We start from the raw sequence: 22,500 nt of genomic DNA on the forward strand, positions 1-22,500 counted from the left end.
CCGTCAGTGCTGTAGGCAATACTTAAAGACCTTTGCAGCGTCATTCTTTCCCCAGCTGCAACTCCTTTCCTTCCTTTTACTCTATCTCCGTTCATATTCTCTTTCTTCCATCTTACTTTCCTCAAACCTCTCCTAACAATTGATTGATGGTGCAACTGCTTTGAGGTTTCCCTCCTGTTACACATTTCAGACCCTTGTACTGTCAATTTCCCTTTCAGCGCTGAATGGTCTCATAGGTCCCAGTGTTTGATCCATGGCATAATTCTACAATCTATTCAATTCTACAAAAAGGTGTCAGTTACTAACTAAGAACTTGGTGTCCTTATCCTAAGAAAATGAATTATTTTAATATCTAAAGCCGAGTAACTTGCTAATCCAATTTCGAGTTGAATTGAGTTGAATAGAATATAGGCCAAAGGCCAAGCACTGGGACCTTTGAGGTCATTCAGCGCTGAAATGGAAATCGACAGAAAAAGGTTTGAAAGGTGTAAGAGAGGAAAACCTCAAAGCAGTTGCACTAGGAATCAAGTGTTAGGACAGGGTGGAAAGTAAGACGGAGAAAGAGAATATGAAACGACATACAGTAAAAGGAACGAAAGTGGTTGCAGGCAGCTAGGGGCCGAAGGCACGCTGCAAAGAACCTTAAGTAATGCTTACAGTGCACCGCATGAGGTGCACTGACGCACTAACCTCCACCCCCCAGTTTTTGAGATATAACGATGGCTAATATTATATATATAATATATATATATATATATATATATATATATATATATATATATATATATATGTGTGTGTGTGTGTGTGTGTGTGTATGTATAGTATATATATACTATATATATACATATATATATATATATATATATATATATATATATATATATATCTCAGTAGCCTGCAGAATGTGGAGAATAGCAATATGCACCTCGTGACATCCTTAAGTAGTGGGAACCCATGAAAAAAAAATTATCCTGATCACATTTTACTTTAGATGTAATCCAAATTGTTCACGTGAAAAGTGAAAAGAAGCCCTTAATAGGGATGAATAAGAAAGTGTAGGAAGAATCAGTAGAAAAGGGATGTCATATCCAAAAAGGCGAGTTTTGGGGTTAAAGTAGAAATTTTCATTCAAAATGTGAAGCTAATCATGAATGCATATGGAAGACTATACTCTGTTTTTTCCATCTGTCCATCCATCCTGTGGTGTTTGCGCATGGTAACTCTGCGTCCCGGGCGTTAAATAATATTTTATTTCGAATATTAACGATGTAATTCGCATACAGTAAATTATTAAAACACTTTTCATTTGCAAATGTACACCAAGATATCCTTTTATTTACCTAAAACTTACACATAGCGTAACTATTTAAAGCCCGGGACGCAATGTTACCATACTCGACCACCACAGGCGGATGGACAGATGGAAAAAAACAGAGTATAGACAGCGTGCTGACGGAGAAGTGTATGTAGATGGGGTCGATAAACTCCTGATGAACCATCTCTATAGCTATAGAAAGTTAATAACATTGTGGAAAGGTCTTACATAAGGACTTTTCGTCATTATTTCAGCAGTTAAAGGATGAATGTACCAGTAACTACATAAATTTCTATCTTTCACAGGAGACATCCCGTTATGGATGAATTGTGCCGCTGATATTATAGAATATAAATTATTGATTATATATTATAATAGTATAGATAGATATATATATATATATATATATATATATATATATATATATATATATAAATATATATAGTATATATATATATATATATATATTATATATATATATATATAAATATATATATATATATATATATATATATATATATAGTATATATATATATATATGTGTGTATATATTATATATATTAATAATATATATATATATACTACTCTATATATATATATCATATATATAATGTAGTGCAGTGGTAACATAAGGTAAATTTTACCCTCAATCAATAAGGGTTGGACATCCAACAAGATGGGTTTAGCGTTTCTGGGGCCGGGCTTCGTTATCTGGGTCTTCTCTTTTATCGCTAATTTATGGTATGTGTACACACACACAAACACGCATATATATATATATATATATATATATATATATATATATATATAGACATATATTTATATTATATACAGATATATATTATATATTATAAATAAATATATAATATATATATATATATATATATATATATATATATATATATATATATATATAGACATATATATATATATACTATATATATATATATATATATATATAGTATAATATATATATAATATATAATATAATATATATCTATATATATATATATATATATATACGTATCTATATAAAACAATGACCGAGCCCGGGAACGTCAACCCATCTTGTAGGATGCCCAAGCTTTATTGATTGAGGGTGAAATTTACCTCATGTTGCCACTCCACGGCATAATATTGCTCCGGCTGAGGTGGTGCAGTACATGGACTTTCTTCTTGCATAATGTTGTAAGGACAGTGATGTCTAAACATGGTGTTTAAAACCCGTAGATTTTCTGTGCCTTCTACGCTAATAGGAGAGAGAAAATAGTTACATGTTGCTTTTCATTATACAACAATATACTGTCTATATATATATATATATATAATATATATATATATATATATATATATATATATGTGTGTGTGTGTGTGTGTGTATGTGTGTGTGTGTGTGTGTGTGCGAGTGTGTATGTATATATGTATATAAACGAATACCACAGGAAAATGATAGGCAGAAATCCAAGCGCTTTCGTCTTTAAGACACTGTCAAGGAACGAATCATTCATTCGTTCCTTGACAGTGTCTTAGTAATGACGAAAGCGCTTGGATTTCTGCCTATCATTTTCCTGTGTTATTCGTTTATTTAATGAAGTCACGTGCATCTACTGTGATTTTGTAAGCATATACGTATATATATGTGTGTGTGTGTTTGTGTGCGTGAACATGCAATTCTCCCGAAAAAATCTGAACTATTTCGACATTTCTATCAATACGTCTCACCTGTTAATGATCTCCGCCGTGAGAGGTTAAACGCCCTGGCATATCTTCTTTAGCACAACCGCGGAAGTGGGAAACCTCTCGGGTCTCTCAGGAGCTGAATTCTCAAATATATCTGCAATTTCTTCCCGCTTACGTTCGTCCCCAGCCCCAATCTCATTCCTGGATAACGATTCTTTTGACCTCTCTGTTGAAGTAGGAAAAAGAATATATATATATATATATATATATATATATATATATATATATATATATATATATATATATATATATATGTGTGTGTGTGTGTGTGTGTGTGTGTGTGTGTGTGTGTAATTCCCTAAGCACTAAGCCCAACAGACATGCAATCGATTTCTCATACAATCACAACGCGAGCGAAAATTGATCTAGAGCTCCTCCTCCACAAAGGAGCGGTCACACGTGCACAAAAATGGTAGATCCCAAAAGGAAACAAAGTTTCAGAAGACCTATACAATTCTCCAAGGAATCCCTTCAAGGGTTACGTGTGGGATGAATGCTCCCCTTCGTGTTCGGCGCTTGGTTCAAACTTGAGGCTTCGCTTTCTCTCGGGAAGGATAAGGTATAGCAGGCTGCTCGTTGAGTTATAGGTAGTTTTCCTACGACGTCACAGCATACGAGCACCCGATAAGCCGCCGCCCTGTTGTAGGTCAAGCATTGTAAACAAAGAAAATATAAAATTTCGATGTTATTCTACGGAATTGCCAACCATGTCATGAAACATGGTAAACAAGGACAATTCGCAAACAGGCGAAGATTGATTACATTCAGTCTTTTAGCCTGCAGTGCGTGAAAAAGATCACAGTGGCTGTTAATGAATTACTTTATCAAATATCTATGCACAAGGGTTCTTTAATTATTCACCTTTAATAATAGTTAATAACACTTATCACTAATGAAGTGATCTGGGCCGATTTTCGTATGCCTTGGCGGCTGCAAATGAGCCCCGTTTATCCTGGAAATCCACAGTGCTCTCCTTTCACTAATCTCTTGAGTTTTATCGCCTTGATTTCTCACAAAAGCAGGGACTGAGTAATAAGTTTTGCCGTCTCTGATTGGCCTATTGTGGCAACCAAACACACTGCAAGTGTTCACCATATTTAAAAGAATCGATAGGTACAATATCATAGCAAATTTCCGAAAAATCGTTCTTATCATGATGGCGTGCGTCGCTTTTGCTCAAAACAGCTGACCTAAAACATGGCCGACTTCCGTGTTTACATCCGGGCATCATTCTGGATCAAAAGCTATCTGTTGGAAACGCCTTCCATCACTCCCCAAGACAAGCGGGATGATGGACAGCTGCTTCGATTCCTTGCAACTGATGGCTCCTCATCTTCTGTCAGGCTAGACCCACGATGCCTGACGCTGTGGTCTAGCGAATTTGTCCTTCATAAGACCAGGATTATTAGAGCACAGGGTTAGACCGCTTCTGACCAAAATAGGACAATCTCGCGCAAGACGTCACGTGGTGATCTGACTGAGGTTCAGGTAAAAAAAAAAAAAAAGTCATCAGTCAGTATTTGACCATGGCCACCATTTGACCCCACGGTCCCCACCAGAGTGAAGAAAAAGGAAACTACCTTCCAGTACCTGGAGATTAACGGGGACCTCTCTCACACAAGGTCGTGAAAAATATATAGGTAATTCCTAAAGTGATCCTTAATTTATTTGTTTTCTTGGTTTTCTTTTATGGTCACCTACCAATTACATCACAAATATGCGCAGTAACGACGGGACGGTCTAACCCTGTACTCTATTAATCCTTCATAAGACTATGTTCTCGAGAAGAGGACTAAACTACGCTAACTGCTCAAGTCTTAGGGAGAAGGCCTCGACAAAATAAATCACTTTAGCTTCTGATACATTGAAAATCTACGCTGATTGCTTGTGTTTCCGGAGGACTAATAAAACCAATCTATAAAACCTCTAATAGATTGGCTATTTGGGATAATTGGTGTTTTTTTTCTTTTGTTTAGAAAGGCCTTACAACTGTTCAACCTTCTAAGGGAGGATGTAGCTACATAAAATGAAAGTTCAAGATGGATGAGAGAGAGAGAGAGAGAGAGAGAGAGAGAGAGAGAGAGAGAGAGAGAGAGAGAGAGAGAGAGAGAGACTTGGCCTATCAGTACACTAAATTAGAGGAACGCTAACTATTAAATCGAAACGTTCAAGATTCCTCATTCATAGGAAATCGCCCAACTTCCAGAAGTAAAGGAAGAGAAGAGGTAAACCGAAATAAAGAGAAACCTTACAAGATTTTTCGTGGGTAACTGACATCAGGCTGGGTCATGGGCCCGTATTCAACATTAGACTACGTCAAATTTAATATTACATGTAATCCCCCCCTTCCCCCCTCCGTCCCCCACCCCATAACTTCACCCGTGAAATTCCTGCAGAAACCAGTAGTTGTGAAAGCAATATATAATGACGTACTTACAAAGTCATATCGCTCACGGCTCTCAAACGATGATCCAACGCTCAATCCTTGAAACCGAGCGAAGACAGGAATGGTGCGACTGCTTTTCCTATGAAATCTGTAATGTTGAGTTCTTTTCTCGGTTGGAGAGAGAGAGAGAGAGAGAGAGAGAGAGCATGACAGGGTGACTGCCGTTTACGCTCTCAGTAAAGACAAGAGGAATGGCGCAAAATGTATAGATATTAGGAAGAACTGGCTTCATAGAACAGAACAGAATATAGAATTTAGGCCAAAGGGCTAGCGCTGGGACCTATGAGGTCACTCAACGCTGAGACGAAAATCGACTAAAATAATCTCCATGATTCAATTGTTAGGAGAGGGTGGAAAATGAGACGGCAGAAAGAGAATATCAACGGAGGTACAGTAAAAAGATGTAAAAGGAATGAAAGTGGTTGCAGCTAGGGGCCAAAGGGATGTGCAAAGAACCTTCAAAGAATACCTGCAGTGCACTGCAGGAGTTGCACTGACGGCACTAGCCCCCTACGGGGAAACTGGCCAAATGATTAGTGTAGTTGACAAGACAGACCAATACGCTTCTGAGGAGGAGGAGGTTTGGTCACCTGAGCTTAGCTAAAGAAAAGAGAGAGAGAAATATTTATATAATATATATATATATATATATATTATATATAATATATATTATATATATATATATATATAATCATTCTTGGATATGGAGGAAACACGACTATGTATACACTTATAATATATATGTCTCATATGAGAGCTGACAGGTGCAGCTTGTGTAGGAGGACTGGATTCTGTTGCTGATATGATTAGTCTTGATTTTGTCTGGGAGTTTTCATGTACAGGGTTCATCTCTGAATCACCAATTGAAGCAGGGACACGTGACCGGAACTGTTTTCTCGTGTTTTTTGTTTATTTTATCATCTCTTTTATGAGGAAGAGCTTATTGGTAAAATATACTACACATGCATAACATATAAATATATATAATATATATATATATATATATATATTATATATATATATATATATATATATATATATATATATATATATATTATTATATATACACACACATATATATACATGTTGGCTGAGTCGGTATCATCACTGATTTCTTCCTTGTCCACTGGTTCGAATCCACGAGAGGATGAAAATTATTATCAACTATGAAACTCTTCTTCGGTTGACGTATATGAATATATATTACTTCCGAGGTAGAGCGAATTGGATATTAAAGGACTTCTGTAGCTTAATGCGCATAATTATATGTGTGTTTATGTATATCAACTGTATATATATAATATATACATCTCTCTCTCTCTCTCTCTCTCTCGTCTCTCTCTCCTTCTCTCTCTCTATATATATATATATATATATATATATATGTGTGTGTGTGTGTGTGTGTGTGTGTGTTTATTTATAAGAGTTGCGCGTCTGTAAGTGTGGGAGTTCCTTGGTCATTACTGGTACAAAACCCAAAAGGTCAAACGCAAGGAATGGCATCATTTTCTGAGATCTTGATCTCGATTACCTTCCTGACTCCCACACGGGCAGACACACACAGACTTGTGGCAGACCTGCGCAACAGGAGATAAGAAAAGTCGCCAGCAAAAAGTCCTGACGTTTTAATCTCGCACCAGATTCATCACACTCGACAACATTGAGACTTATCACACTTAGTTCGGCGCCATTTCAACATATCACACACGGCATGAATAAACACTTTTTTTTTTATTTGACCCAGTTAATCAGACGTATGTTGGAGGGCTGGTAAACTTTGTAAAACATGACTATCAATGAAAAGATAGTGCAGAATCAAACGTTACTATAGTAGATTCACATCAACCGTGCATTTGATGTCTAGGCCAGTCCCTTACGACACTTCTGATTGGCTGTTGATAAGCCAATCACAGGGTTTGAAACTCTCAGTCTCTCGAGAGAGTTCACATAGGTAGGATGTATGTTCCACCTCTCCTAAGGGATACTTTTGAAAGACGTATCCCTCAGGAGACGTGGTCCATAGATCCTACCTAATTGAACTCTCTCGAGAGACTGAGAGCTCCCAGCCCTGTGATTGGCTTATCAACAGCCAATCAGGAGCGTGGTAAGGGACTGGCCTAGACATCAAATGCACGGTGGATGTGAATCTACTTTATAGTCAAATTCATTAGTCAAATTCATTAGGATGAGAGGATCAGGCAAACACGAAAGAAGCTTGTCACTAAAAATCATACCTTGAGACTTCCCACACTCAAATAACAATGGAAAGAGGCAGCTTCCGTTGATCGAAGGGGTTGGGGGCGACGGGCGGGAGCAGGGTAGAGGAGGGTAGGTTTTTCATGTACAGAAGACAACAGGTTAATCATTTCCTTGCCATAACTACTGATGGATGAGCCACAAAGCCGAACGCAGGAATGACTTGAATGATTTGAAGTGAGCAATTCCAGTATGCGCAAAAAACTGGACATTTCTTCATGGAAAACGCCCTCAAACCAGGAAATTGATTGATTGATTTACGGTTACTAAACTAGCGTTGTATAATATTAAGTAACAAATAAAAAATGCGCCGAAATTTCTCCGGTGCAACCGAGTATTCTGCACATCATATAATACTATAAGAAACTTTCAGCCACGGCCCGGAAGTGGCGTGTATTGTTGGCACCTATAACGGTTCCAGACGCACGATCATGACTAACTTTAACCTTAAATCAGAGGGTGGATGATCAACATACCAATTTGCAGCCCTTTAGCCTCAGTAGTTTTTGAGATCTGAGGGCGGACAGAAAAAGTGCAGACGGACAGACAAATAGCCGTCTCTAGTTTTCTCACTGACAAATAGCCATCTTAACAGTTTTCTCACTGACAAATAGCCATCTTAACATTTTCTCACTGACAAATAGCCATCTTAACAGTTTTCTCACTGACAAATAGCCATCTTAACAGTTTTCTCACTGACAAATAGCCATCTTAACAGTTTTCTCACTGACAAATAGCCATCTTAACAGTTTTCTCACTGACAAATAGCAATCTCAATAGCTTTCTTTTACAGATGTCTAAAACGCTAATGAAGGCACCTCGATATAAATAGCAACCAGTTAACGAACCATTCACAATACTCTCGTTATTGCCCACATGCAAAAACAAAACGTGACTAAAGGAAGGTGACCGAAATAACCTTTCCAAGCAGATGCGCCGCTTGGGAAAAGCACTGAGGAACATAATATATTTCAAAAGAGCAGCTTCTCAACAGCAGCTTAAAGTCTGTGTGATGCCTAGCTCCTCATTCTCTTCGTTATGGAAGAACTGACTTTATACCACAAATTTCACTCTAAAGTTATATTCACCCCACAAGGACGTTCTTTCTCTGCTTTTGGCCTAGTTTATTTTCGTCCGTCTGTCACAGGACTTGTGGAAACTAATGAAAGTGGTTTTTTTATTATTAATTTCTCGAGAATTTACTTTGGTGTCAATCCAAGTCACTTTTTCTTCGTTGTCTTGAATGAGCGTTGCAAAACGATAGTCTCCTGCTGTTCGTACGAGAAAACGTACACGATGTTCTCATTACGTCACTGTATAAGTGAAATAAAACTAAAATGTGTTCATAACTGGATAACTATACCAGTAAATTTCTCGAAGCTCTTACTATTTATGACTGCCCTTTTTAGCTTTCCTATCCCAAATGTGTTTAGGTTTTCATCAATTTCTAGACTGGGTAAATGGTACGTCACTGATGCCCTGGACTTGCATTCAATAAATTCCATTGTCAACGAAAAATAAAGCAAAATAGTAACGGAGTCCTCTCAATCGAACTCTGTGCAAGTAATAAACCTCGTGTCATACGCCTTAAGAAATCTTTAGAAAAACTTAAGACTTTATGCATTATAAAAGTATCTTTCTTAATATACGACAATTGTATCTGAAATTTGTGGAGATAATCCCACAGTTAGATCATTAGAAAAAGGTATTACGTAGATAGATCAGAACATTAACGTCCTGTTTCTGAAAGGAGACGAAGTGGTTTTAATGGACCAAGAGAAAACGCCTCACTCCAAGCGCAAGTGAAACGTCAATAATACGCCGAGTAAAGGGTACACTATATGTATACGTCTAGATATATGTAGTATATGCCTGAGGCTGACGACGTACCAAAGCCACACGTCGAAAAAACATCTCACGACGCCGCCTCTCCCGAGCAAATGTTGATTTTGTTCCTCTGACACCGAAGGGTTCGAGTACTTGGGACGTGAATGCTGGAGTCGTATTGATACACTGCGGTTCGTGGAGCCATCTTTCCGCCTCCTCTGAGGGTAATCTCGAGAGCCAGGAGGGCCATCATCGCCCGTGTCGGAGAGGGTTTCTTTTATCCTCGACAGCTGGACTATGTATGTGGGGGCAGAATGACACGAGAGAGAGAGAGAGAGAGAGAGAGAGAGAGAGAGGACGAGGACTGAGAAGGGACGGAGGACATATCAGAAAACGTCCTGGCGCGGAAAGGATTCAGATATGATTGATGTGACCGTGTTGTAAGACGGGAATATATCTGAGAGAAGATAAACAAACAAAAATGCAATCGAGTTTTCTGTATACAGCGTATAATGCTGTATGAAACTCTCAGCCACGGCCTGGTGGTGGCCTGTTGTTGGCACCTGTAGCGTTGCCAGACGAACGATCACGGCTAACTTTAACCTTAAATAAAATAAATTTAAACTAATGAGGCTAGAGGGCTGCAATTTGGTACGTTTGGCGATTGTTTTGTGGATGATCAACATGCCAATTTGCAACCCTCTAGCCTCAGACAGACAAACAAATAGCTATCTCAATAGTTTCCTTTTAACAGAAAACTAAGTGACAAAAACAGGTTTGATTATGAACACTACAAGGCAAGGATGAAAAACCAATGCAATACCAGATGACGATTAGTATGACCGTCTGGTATGTAACCTGTCCCCCGAGGGCCGGTGAGAAGAACCGAAAGGGAAAGGCAGAGCTGAAACTAGAGCAACAAGGGTTTTCTAGCATTGCTACATCAGTTCATATCCCCTACCGAGCATACCCACTGATGAAATCAAAGATGCATGATGGTCTAAGGTACCTTTGTACAAATTGTGACCAAAATCATTTCAAGCATTTAGTAAGACTTGCAAAGACAAAGTCACTGTGACAGACTAACTGACGAGCAGACCGACAGGCAGACGATCTCCCTTCACGCACATCTGTGCATGAATCACGTTTGACTGAAACCCCTTCAACCGCTTAAGGGGATCTACGATGACAAGGTAAGCGTGTCAACCAAGGAGACAGACACACAGACAGATGGACGATCTCCATTCGTGCGCGGTTATGCAATACGAACAGTCAGAGGAGTAACTATAGTACCACCGACTTTGTCAGCAAGGGACTAATGAAGAACTAAATACTTATAAAAGAAAACTGCATTCATTTAAGGCAAAATCGGAGGAAAAATATTATCTGAAACATATGGATGATCTAGGAGAATGTACGACCTACCTACCATCCATGGGAATGGTAATGTCATTAAAGAAAGAACACGATTCGCTTCTCAAATTGTATTTTGCATAACACAGAATGACTCACGCAGTTACGGGAGGATGGGCGTAAAGATCAAATACAGAGAGAGAGAGAGAGAGAGAGAGAGAGAGAGAGAGAGAGAGAGAGAGAGAGAGAGTCTTAAGAGATGAATCTAAACTGAAAAGAAATTCCACTTCAAAATGCGGTCGATAAACAAACGAAGCACTTCAATCAGCTGTTTGAATATTTACATAAACCTGTTTGCTTGAAAACGTTTCGCCTAAATGCTTATACATATATATATATATATATATATATATATATATATATATATATATGCATGCTTTCTCTGTTTTTCACAATATACGACTCTAACAAACATAGTAGTATTCTGAATAAGTAGTAGGTGAAAGGAAAAATGACACATGGAAAGATCACAAAATACGAAAACTTAACAGGTGTTAAATCTGGGGGCGAATTCAAAGGCTTCACTTAAAACAAAAATGAGTAAAAAAATAAAAACTAATACATAAAAGGCTCTGTTTGCTTCAAAGCAACATATTTCATTTTTTAGCACAGCAACCGTCAAAAGCTGACTTTAGTCCAGTAATGATCGAGAGTCGATTTAGTTTGTCGGCCGTCAAGAATTTATTTAGACCAACGACCGTCAAACATTACTTTAGACCAATGAATGTTGAGAATTTCTTTTGACCAACAACCAATCGTCAAGCATTTCTTTAGACCAACGACCATCAAGAATTGCTTTAGACTAACGACTGGCCAGAATTTCTTTAGACCAACGACCTTCACGAATTGCTTTAGACTAACGACTGGCAAGAATTTCTTTAGACCAACGACCTTCACGAATTGCTTTAGACTAACGACTGGCAAGAATTTCTTTAGACCAACGACCATCACGAATTGCTTTAGACTAACGGCTGGCAAGAATATCTTTGGACCAACGACCTTCACGAATTGCTTTAGACTAACGACTGGCAAGAATTTCTTTAGACCAACGACCATCAAGAATTGCTTTAGACTAACGACTGGCAAGAATTTCTTTAGACCAACGACCTTCACGAATTGCTTTAGACTAACGACTGGTAAGAATTTCTTTAGACCAACAACCATCACGAATTGCTTTAGACTAACGACTGGCAAGAATTTCTTTAGACCAACGACCATCAAGAATTGCTTTAGACTAACGATGGCAACGAATTTCTTTAGACCAACGACCATCACGAATTGCTTTAGACTAACGACTGGCAAAGAATTTCTTTAGACCACGACCTTCACGAATGCTTTAGACTAACGACTGGTAAGAATTTTCTTTAGACCAACAACCATCAAGAATTGCTTTAGACTACGACTGGCAAGAAGGTTTCTTTAGACCAACGACCATCAAGAATTGCTTTAGACTAACCGACTGGCAAGAAGAATTCTTTAGACCAACGGACCATCACGAATTGCTTTAGACTAACGACTGGCAAGAATTTCTTTAGACCAAAACGACCTTCACGAATGCTTTAGACAAAACGACTGACAAGAACAAGAATTCTTTAGACCAACTACCATCACGAATTGCTTTAGACTAACGACTGGCAAGAATTTCTTTAGACCAACGACCATCACGAATTGCTTTAGACTAACGAATGTCAAGAATTTCTTTAGACCAACGACCATCACGAATTGCTTTAAACCAACGACTGTCAAGAATTTTAGACCAACGACTACCACGAATTGCTTAACACTAACGACTGGCAAGAATTTCTTTAGACTAGAGACCATCACGAATTTTAGACTAACGACTGTCAAGAATTTCTTTAGACCAATGACTCGAGAATCTCTTCGGACCTGCAACCATCAAGAATTTCTTTAGACCAGCGACCACTGACACCACATTTAATCCAACATTTAATAGTAGCCACTTCAATTTGGTGACCATCGAGAATCTCTTTAGACTTGCGACCTTAGAGCGCCGATTTAGTCCAGTTTTCATTTATAGCCATTTTAGTTCAGCAACCTTCGATAATCTCCTTAGTCGAGCAAGTCGAATCTCTCTTGTTCCTGGAACATCAAGAAACTGTTTGTTGTCGCCAATATTTCCGTAAACATTGAGAATAACCAAGTCCACCGACCATCAAGAGTCGCTTTAGTACAGACGACCGTAGAAAATCGCCTTAGGGCAGCGACATTCGAGAATCACTTTAGTGCGGGAACCATCTCATCTCCCAAGCAGCAGCGGAAGGAAAATACGACATAGGTGATGATGAATGCTACACCCCCAACCCGGTAGTTGGCGGTGAATCGACGGTGATAAAGATGGTGAGGCTCAAGTCTCTCACAGAGATAAAGTGAGGAAAGCTCAGAGTGAATCAAGAGGATGGGACACGGGGAGACATATTCGGGCAAAGGAGTGCAGAAGGGAATAAAGAACACTTATACAGAAAGAAATGTCTGTAGTTGATCTCCAAGAGAACGTGAATATACTAGACTACCCGTGCGTATTTATAAATTCTTGTAGCTTCCAGTAAACGGAAAATCATGGTGTTTTACCAATCTCGTATTGGAATTGGGATATAGAATTTAGGCCAGATGTATGGCGCTGGGGACTATGAGGTCATTCAGCGCCGAAAAGGAAACTGAGAGTAAATATGGTTTTAAATATTTCCCGTATTTCATTTTCATAATTCAGTCAAGATATTCCTTACTATGTGGTTTACGGCCGCAGATTTCGAGTGAAGAGTTGACAACAATTATCGAGAATGTGACACGATGCGGTCACGAAATCACTTCACTTGGTAAGGCAAATCTCTCGTGCTAAAGTCTGTGCAGCGATGAATAATGAAGTGGAGTGTTCCTTCCAGATGAAGCGAACAGGTGGCTGTCATTAACTATTAAAAACAGGATCATCAGCTGAAAGTAGCCTCTGGAAAGAAATATTAGGGAGTAGTGATAAAGAGCTTGCAAAGAGATGTGCATTGAGTTCATTAGACCTTTTAAGGAAAAGCAAATATTTCGCATATTTTTTTTCTTCTACTTCAATATCAAATCTAATCTTGTAAATGCCTTTTTATTCTATTTATGGAATAAAAGATCCTTCGTAAGCATTCCGAGACCTTTTAAGGAACAACAAGCCTTTTTTTTAAGGTATTTCTTGGCAATTCTAAGGGAGCAGAGTTGTTTTTCATGACTATTTCTTACAGCTTTTCAGGAATAACAGATCTTAAACATTCTCAGCATTATAGATTTTATTTCGTGATCGAAATTATCATGCAAAACTTGTGACACGAAATATGATGCAAACAATTTTTTTTCCAAAACCCAAAGAATATGAAACAAAAAAATGAATGAAGAGTAAGAAGGAAGAATGGCAGGGTTTAAAAATAAGCCAATCCACTTGAAGGCAAGAAGGTAATAAGTCCGGAAACACATATGCAGGAAGAGAATTCCAAAGTTTACTGCAGAAATGAATGTACATATGGGAAGAGTGTTACAAGGAATGATATTCCAATGTACTCATGTGTGAACAATTAGACCAATAAGTCTACGTACTCCAGCCGCAGTATATGAATTGAAACGGTTGTGCAACAATCGCCTGCTTTCCAAATTCTGTTCTAGAAACAAATTCAGTATAAATTCCATGCAATGAATCGAAATATTTCCAATAGACGTTTCATCGGAAAAACGACTTCAGAATACCTGACGGAATCAAGGATGAGCCAAAGGTTTTGGAACTCGAGAGAAAATGAAAATGAAATGCCCAAGGATGCAAGAGTCGTGGTTCATTGAATCACATCAAATAATGACATGCATCGGTTGTGATTCCATAACACTTGAACGCCTCTTCTGCTATATAAAGCTTCCGTTCGCGCACAAAAATATTTTAATTTTTCGTACAGTTTTAATATTACATACAGTTTTAATCCACGAATAAAAAAAAAAACAAGTATTTTTGGCGAGATAAAAAGGCTTCATCATTTCAGTTTGTTCATCCGTTAGGGTCATCAATTCTGGTGCTGATCACAGCATAAACTAAAAGGTTGCATATCAAAGGACTGACCTATAAAGGAGCTCATTTCAAAATCAACGCGAAGTCACCCTCTGGGATCAGGTGAAAAGTTGAAGCCTTGTGAGAGGCGCCGGGAGGAGCTAAGCCCTCGGGATGGCTTGGCTAACAGGAGGCAATTAACGCTTCGCAACTTTAAATATGCGGACATGGAAATGAGAGAGACCTGACATTACACAGTTTATTTCGTTGTTACGTTCATCGACCTCATAAAAACGCCAAAATATAGAAAGTAAGTAGTACGTACTATATTTTGGCGTTTTTATGGGCTCCTTTTATTAGATGGAATTCTGTCGTTACAGAACATTTTTACCAGTCATACATACACACACACACACACACACACACACACATATATATATATATATATATATAATATATATATATATATATATATATATATATATTTACACATATATAAATATATATAGAAAGATAGATATAGGCCTAGCTTTCTTGTGGGGCGGAATTTCCCCTGTCATTTTCTTTCGAATTCCCAAACTTTCAGTTCAGAGAATATTCATCAGGATTAAGAAGCAGTGAAGTTAAATGATTTCAAACTCACATCCCCCCTTCATAACGAATTTATGACGACCTCTATCGTACCTCTAATAGCTGTAACGTCAGATAACCTACAAGCAATCACTCCACCTCCGCTGTAATCCCCAACGACGATCAGTCAGTCAGCTTACTTGGATGACTTCCCCCACAACACGTACCCGGAAACTGCCTCTTTGGATAGTTTGATCAAATTTATGTAACTTACCGTGAATCTAAAAATTGGCACAAAATATCACTATACTAACATTAACTTACTCACAAAGAGCATCGTTTACGCGGTACTGAATTTGAGTCTTCCCAAACATTTTCAGTCAAACTTAAAAAACCCGCCACTAACGTTCAGTTATACCTGCACAGTTGGTCTGTGCAGTTATAACTGAACGTTAGTGTGGACAACCTGCACAGTTTTTCTGGCCTGCGCAGGCGGCCTGGGTAAATAGCTAATCTCAATCGATGAGCCTCAGTCCAAACGGCTGCGCATGCGCACTGCAACTTTAATGTGGAGGAGGCAACTTTTGCTGCTCAGTTCGCTGTCCATCAGGATTGTCGTTTTGAGAAATTTCGTCTACTAGTGTGGCTTTCTGGTGACATCTGGCAACCCTCCGTGGCTTTTCCGACCACAGGCACTGAGGAATAAAATTCTCACTTAGCCTTTTTATGTTTTATTATGAAAATAAAGTTATAAAATATATCCTGCTTCTTTATAGAAATTAATTTTATTGAAATAATTTATTTTTCTTCGTCAAAAATATTTTATGTTAAGCTAGTGACGTGGTTTTTTTTTTTACTTCATGGAAAATAATTCTACATCGGAAAATACGCATTCTAACCATTAAATTTTCCTCATTCTAACCATTAAATCATAAATAAAGTAAAAAAAAAAATCAGAAGAACTGCTTATTGTAACACTGCTAAAAGCCAAAGTTGTGAAGAAAAAACGGCATCGTGCAGTGTCCGTTCGGGGACAGACAACATCTACTAATCAAGAACATTGAGCTGAGTTTCATTAAATTGAAAAGTGTTCATACCTAAATTGATAATATTTTGGATTTACTTGTTTTTAATAATTGATACGGAAGTCAGAATAATATATATTTATAATTTTACCATTTTTCCACGGAAAAAATAATAGTGTATAATGAAGGCTGAAAGTGGCGGCATCATTCTGAATGTCTTGATGATTTCATTGAAATCTATTTAAATGAGACTGGTTTGGCAAGTAAAATCCAAAGGTTATCGTAGCAGATTAAGCTTATGTATGTTAATTCGTGGTTATAAACCATATATGCAAGACAGTTTTTCAATGAAAATATGACAACAAAATAATGTAAAACAAGAATAGGCCTATATGGGTCCATTCAAGCTTATCAACATGCATGAAATTTCGTTTTTAAAATGAGAACAAAATGATACTGTACTTTCTGACGAAACAAAGACAAACAATATTGGACTACGTAGCTACGTATGTTTTTCATTGCTTACATCTCAAGGAAGTTCGCTTTGAAATGAAATTTGACTAATCAAAAAACACACTAATGAAACACAGGAAGACAGTAGTAAACTAAGGTTTTTCATTCAATGTAACACGTCATAAGAAAGTCAATCTTTAAACGAAAATAAATCAGTTAACTCTGTTAATGAAAAAAATATATATATATTAGGTCTATGTGTTAACTTTGAAACGAAAGCAATCGATTACGAACTTAATTATCTTTCCATGGAACTCTTCTTCATTCATAAAATATTCAATAAATATTATGAAAGTCCTTGGGGCCAAATTTAAACTCTTATTAAAAAATTCACATGGGAGTATTTAATTCGTTTTTATCAACCCATTTTTCACTGGACGTCTTGCTTTACATTTTTTTTTAATGTCAGCAAGTCAATTACAGCCAGAGCATCGTGTGTTGACCCCATGGCTGTTACTGAGGACTGAGGAAACGGCCCGTATCGTTAGTGGTGAAGATGTGCCAGTCGGAGAGAGCAGTTACAACTGAACGTTAGTGGATGGCTTAACGCAATCATATAAATTTTGGAAATTCATCAGCTACAAGACGTATGCTCCAGCAGACGTCATTTCGCCGAAGGACTGAAGGAATAACTGCAAGAATACTTATGGTATCATCCTGGCGCTAAAATCTCCCTTGATGAGAAAATATTGACACGCAAGCTCGAATCTTTTTCAAGTTACGCCGAAACTTTTAACTCTCCTGTAAAGGCCCCCATACACTGAACGATTGTCGCTATCGACCCACACACACGCTATTCATACAGTCTGAACAATCTCCGCACCGATTTCAGTCTGAACAAAGATTTTGATTCGAGAAGACATGGCATCATCTCTAGAAGAGACGCGCGCGATAGCGTTATATCGGCAGACAAACCCATACATTGAACGATCTGTGTGTGACAGACCTAAGTCGCAAGCCAGCAACCTGGTCGTGACAGATTCCCGCTGAGATCGTTCAGACAAGAAGATCCGCCCACTTTTGCATTCAGACAAGCCCATACATAGTGTTTTTGCGAACGATACAGACAGTCGTTCAGGCAATCGTTCGGTGTATGGGGCCCTTAAAAGTAATCCACAATTTAGCTGCTTTCTCCACTATAAATGCACACACGAAGGCTTTCGAACACGCTTTATGTGCGAGGGTCGTTAATAAAGGAAAACATCTTTCTCTATCGCGGGGAAGCTGGGGAAATCTAGACAAACTATTCGGACTATTCCCCAACTTCCCTTCGTGTCTTAACTTGCGTAATTAACCCCAACGGGAAAGGATATTAACCAGGCGCAGGTAGAAATGGGATGATAACAGCTGATGGTGCCTGTGCCTAAGCTCCTATATATAAGTGCGTGTTCGTGCGTATGCATGTGAGCGCGCGCGCGCGTGTTAGTTAGTTATAAGAAAACTATCATTGCATTCCACTACATTTTCAGTGTAATATAGAGCGGTGGGAAGGCACTGCACGAGGGATATTATGGAAAACACCAAGCCAATGGTGGTGGGGATGAAGTTGTGTGGGGATGGGGGAGATAGAAGGGAGGGGGATATGGTTGGGGGAAGGAGTTCAGGCTGAGAGGAAGGGAAGGAGAAGTTGCAAGGGCAAGGGAAAGAAAAGCATCCTTAATTAGGACATCCTTAATTAAGGTTTCCTTCCAAGAATAAATTCACCGAATGAATGCGGGATGAAAAGCCGTGCAGTAATCAAACAAACTAAAAAAAAAAAAAAAAAAATCTCATTCCATGCAGTTTCCAGGATGATATTTATATCATACTTCTCATTTCATAGTTTACAGGAGTTCGAAATGGAATTCTTTGTCATAGTTGTCATATAATGAAGATTTCATTATCCCTTTTGCTATGATAATATTAATTAATTAAAAAATGCCCATAACAGCATGAGTCTTCAAATGGAGAAACAAATCCACAGATTGAAAAGGGGAACCGAACAGATTCTCGAAAGCTATCCTTGCCGTTTTAAATTTAAATATAATATGTACATTTACATAACTGTGGATTTGCTTCACCAATGATATTTATAATATGAATAGCATCAGCACACTACAACAAAAAGAATTTTGACAAACAAACAAACAAAAAAGATATTTTCTCCACAAGAATGAATATATCAGACCATTCGTGCTGACAGATAGTAACTGAGAGCATTATTGAGCGCAAAGACCGCGCAAATATAGCCAATGCTTTCTGGGATTCAGGAATTCCTGCAGCCACCCTCCCTCCTGACCTGCCTCACATCTCCTGGTGCCAAGAATTTGTGGCGTAGTGCGAGCGTTCTCGATTCAATTCGCCTTATTCAGCTCAAATTCGCCCTTTAGGTAACGCGAGAATCATAAAGTCAAAATGTACAGGTGGTAATGTGCTGGTCTCGTCATTCTGGGCCCACCGCTCGCTTTCTCGTCAAGGGGCCAATGGTGAGACTGTCTACTATAGTGGTTACTGCCGTGAGTGACGCCCTGGTAGGGGGTTGGGGTTATACCCGGCTGACGTCCGCCCGAGAATTGAGGTGAATATAGAATTTAGGGCAAAGGCCAAGCACTGGGACCTACGAGATCATTCAGCCCTGAAATGGAAATTGGCAAGTCAAAGGTCTGAAAGGTGTAACAGGAGGAAAACCTCACAGTTGCACTATGAATCAAGTGAAAGGAATGAAAGTGGTTGCAGGCAGCTAGGGGCCGAAGGCACGCTGCAAATAACCTTAAGTGATGCCTACAGTGCACCCCATGAGGTCCACTGACAATACTACCCCCATACAGGGGTCCACCCGGGAGGCAATAGCCTGGTGGGCGACTTAAACAGCCAACTTTCATTTATTTTAAACAAATGATTACTGCAGCTAGCACAGGGAACATGAACTAGTACATTAGTTTGTATTTAACCAGCACGCTTCATTCATGTCACTACAATAGGCTGTATATAAAATATAAGACTGCATTAGTTCCATTCCTTCTGTGACTCAGGTTGTGATTATATAAAAAGTACAAACACCTAAACATGCATAATTGACAAACATAATGCGCTGTATGGCTTTCACGCCTTTCAGTGAATGAAGAGCACTTGCACATACGTCATCCAAGATGTGTTCTTTCGCCGCAAGAGACATATAGTATACGGGGTTTAAGAACAGCAACCCCCGAGTGCATGAGCCACCCTACAACTGTGAACAACTAGACATCACGGACAGTTTGTTTATGTCTCATCTGAAAGAAATAGCAGCATATGTTTTCCCTTAGCTTCAACTCTGCAGACATCATGCCAATTGAAAGTTCTCATCGCCTGTTTACGAATAAATACGTAACATATACCATGACAGCGTCATGGGACCAAGATGCCCAAATATGTAAATGAAGATATTCAAAACATTCGAGCGTATAAAGAGAGAAAGGGAGGAAGAAATGGAGAAGGAAAGAAAGAAAAAGGAGTAGCCGGATCAGGACTCCTGTTTCATAATCAGTTCGAGCCAGGTGTGTCACAACTATCGGCAGAGGCGTGACCTGGCTGCCAATGTGCCCCTTCCTTAGCTGTGCGTGCAGCCGCCGAAGGGAGGGAGGTGGGTTACAGGGTTCTCTTGAACGCGTCCAAAAATAAGTACCCGAATTTCGGCCTCGTCGCGACGCATCTGCAAATAGATCAAATGTAGAGAGTGAAAAATAAAACGGTACGGGTTGCGTTAACATACGCGTTTTGAAAGGTAAAGTGTGTGAAGATAGATTATATAAACACGTTAAGATTTTCTTCTCCCTTTCCTAATTAAGGATGCCTTTCTTTCTCTTCCTCTTACCCTTACGACTCCTCCTCCTCCTCCTCCTCCTCCTCCTCCTCCTCCCTTTCTCTCAGCCTCTACTGCTTCCCTCATCCTTCTTCCCCTCCCTACTATCTCTCCTCCTACTTCATCCCAACCACTACTGGACTGAGATTAATATGTAATAACTGGCAATGAAATAATATGAAAATAAAACAGCATTAGCAAATAATAATAATACCTTCCCACGTTTATGATAATCACACTATCCCTGTTGCCTTACGATACAAATAGTATTTAAAATCTTCAAGTCAATCCCGTAGATTTAGTCTTTGGTTATCTGAGTCGCCTCACGTTCAGTAATATAGCGCGTCATTATTTTTAAATTTTTTTTCTTTCTTCTGGATTTTTTTGTAACAATTTCTGATATCATTTCCGGTTGTGCCGAACCAGCGTCACTGCGTGGCGCAAAAATGTCCTCGCCCTCCTCACCATTTCTCCAAAATCGCAAAAAATCGGACCCTGAATTTCCCACATGCTGCAGTGTTCGATCTATTGAAATCATAACACAGTGAGCAGAAGAACCCGGGTTGAGTTTGCAGGGAGGATGCAACCTTAATACTCCCTCCCCACCACACAACAAAAAATAAAGAAATAAAAACCGTAAACTTCTACGAATCTCAGCTCGACGTTAGATGTGTTGAGAGGACAGCTTACAAATCCTGCTTTTATGGTTCAGTGACATGACGTCCAGAGTCTGTCGTATTTATAACCAAAAATATGGGAATCCGGGAAAGGCTTTTAAAATTCCGTAGTTTAGGCTTCAATGACCTTTGTTGCTACGGAGATTGTTTACTACACAACATAGTAATATGTACCATATTATGTAAATCTTAAATTAGTGGCCCAATATGGCTATGGCAAATAAAGCACATTTACTAGAATATATAGATGAAACTTCCTGCCTCATATTTTCGTATTACTCCCATACAAAACGAGTGTTGCATATACAGGAAAGACACATATGTATATGCATACATACGTCTTTATAACATACACTGCCTCTAGGAATACAGTCAGTTCATAGCAAAAGCTCCTGTGTTGTCGCCAACTTTTCTATTCGTCCGTTTTTCCGACAGCATAGACAGAGAATGAATGCCCTCACATTGTGTAAGTATGTATCTATGTAATACAAACATACATGTGCTTGTGTGTGCGTATGTGTGTGTGGGTGTGTTTCTGTCTGTGTATGTATTCGGCACCTACTATTTTATGAGAACACTTTTTCCAATTTCCTATATTTCGCTTTACCATCAATGCTGAAGTTTGCGAAGAAAAGAGGAAAATGATTTCTACTGCAAATGGGAGAAGTGTTTCAAAATAGCAGCACGACGAGTGTTGTATTCAACGAAAATGAGCAACTACATTAGAAGGGGCTTCTCTCGCTGCCGTAGTACCTGGAAGACGTGTACTGGAAGAATGGAACGCGTGAGGCAGTTGTTGCCAATTAACCGATGCCCCAATATTATGATACACGAAATGATCGGGAAAGAAAAGTCCCTCGAGACTGGCGGCCTA

General features: G+C 38.7%; 1 protein-coding gene and 1 long non-coding RNA gene across 2 annotated transcripts in view; one reads left to right on the forward strand and one right to left on the reverse strand.

Moving 5' to 3' along the window:
• Nucleotides 1-22,500, forward strand: part of LOC135217334 (diuretic hormone receptor-like) — a 207,211-nt gene that overhangs the window by 132,210 nt on the left and 52,501 nt on the right. The window lies entirely within an intron of this gene.
• The window catches only part of LOC135217335 (uncharacterized), a 112,904-nt gene that overhangs the window by 47,105 nt on the left and 43,299 nt on the right, over nt 1-22,500 (reverse strand). The window contains exon 2 of the long non-coding RNA XR_010315104.1: nt 3,038-3,221. This is a non-coding gene — a long non-coding RNA (uncharacterized LOC135217335). The remainder of the gene's footprint in view (nt 1-3,037; nt 3,222-22,500) is intronic.

Source organism: Macrobrachium nipponense, chromosome 7, assembly GCF_015104395.2.
Source record: "Macrobrachium nipponense isolate FS-2020 chromosome 7, ASM1510439v2, whole genome shotgun sequence".
In the NCBI taxonomy this organism is placed as follows: Eukaryota; Metazoa; Arthropoda; class Malacostraca; order Decapoda; family Palaemonidae; genus Macrobrachium; species Macrobrachium nipponense.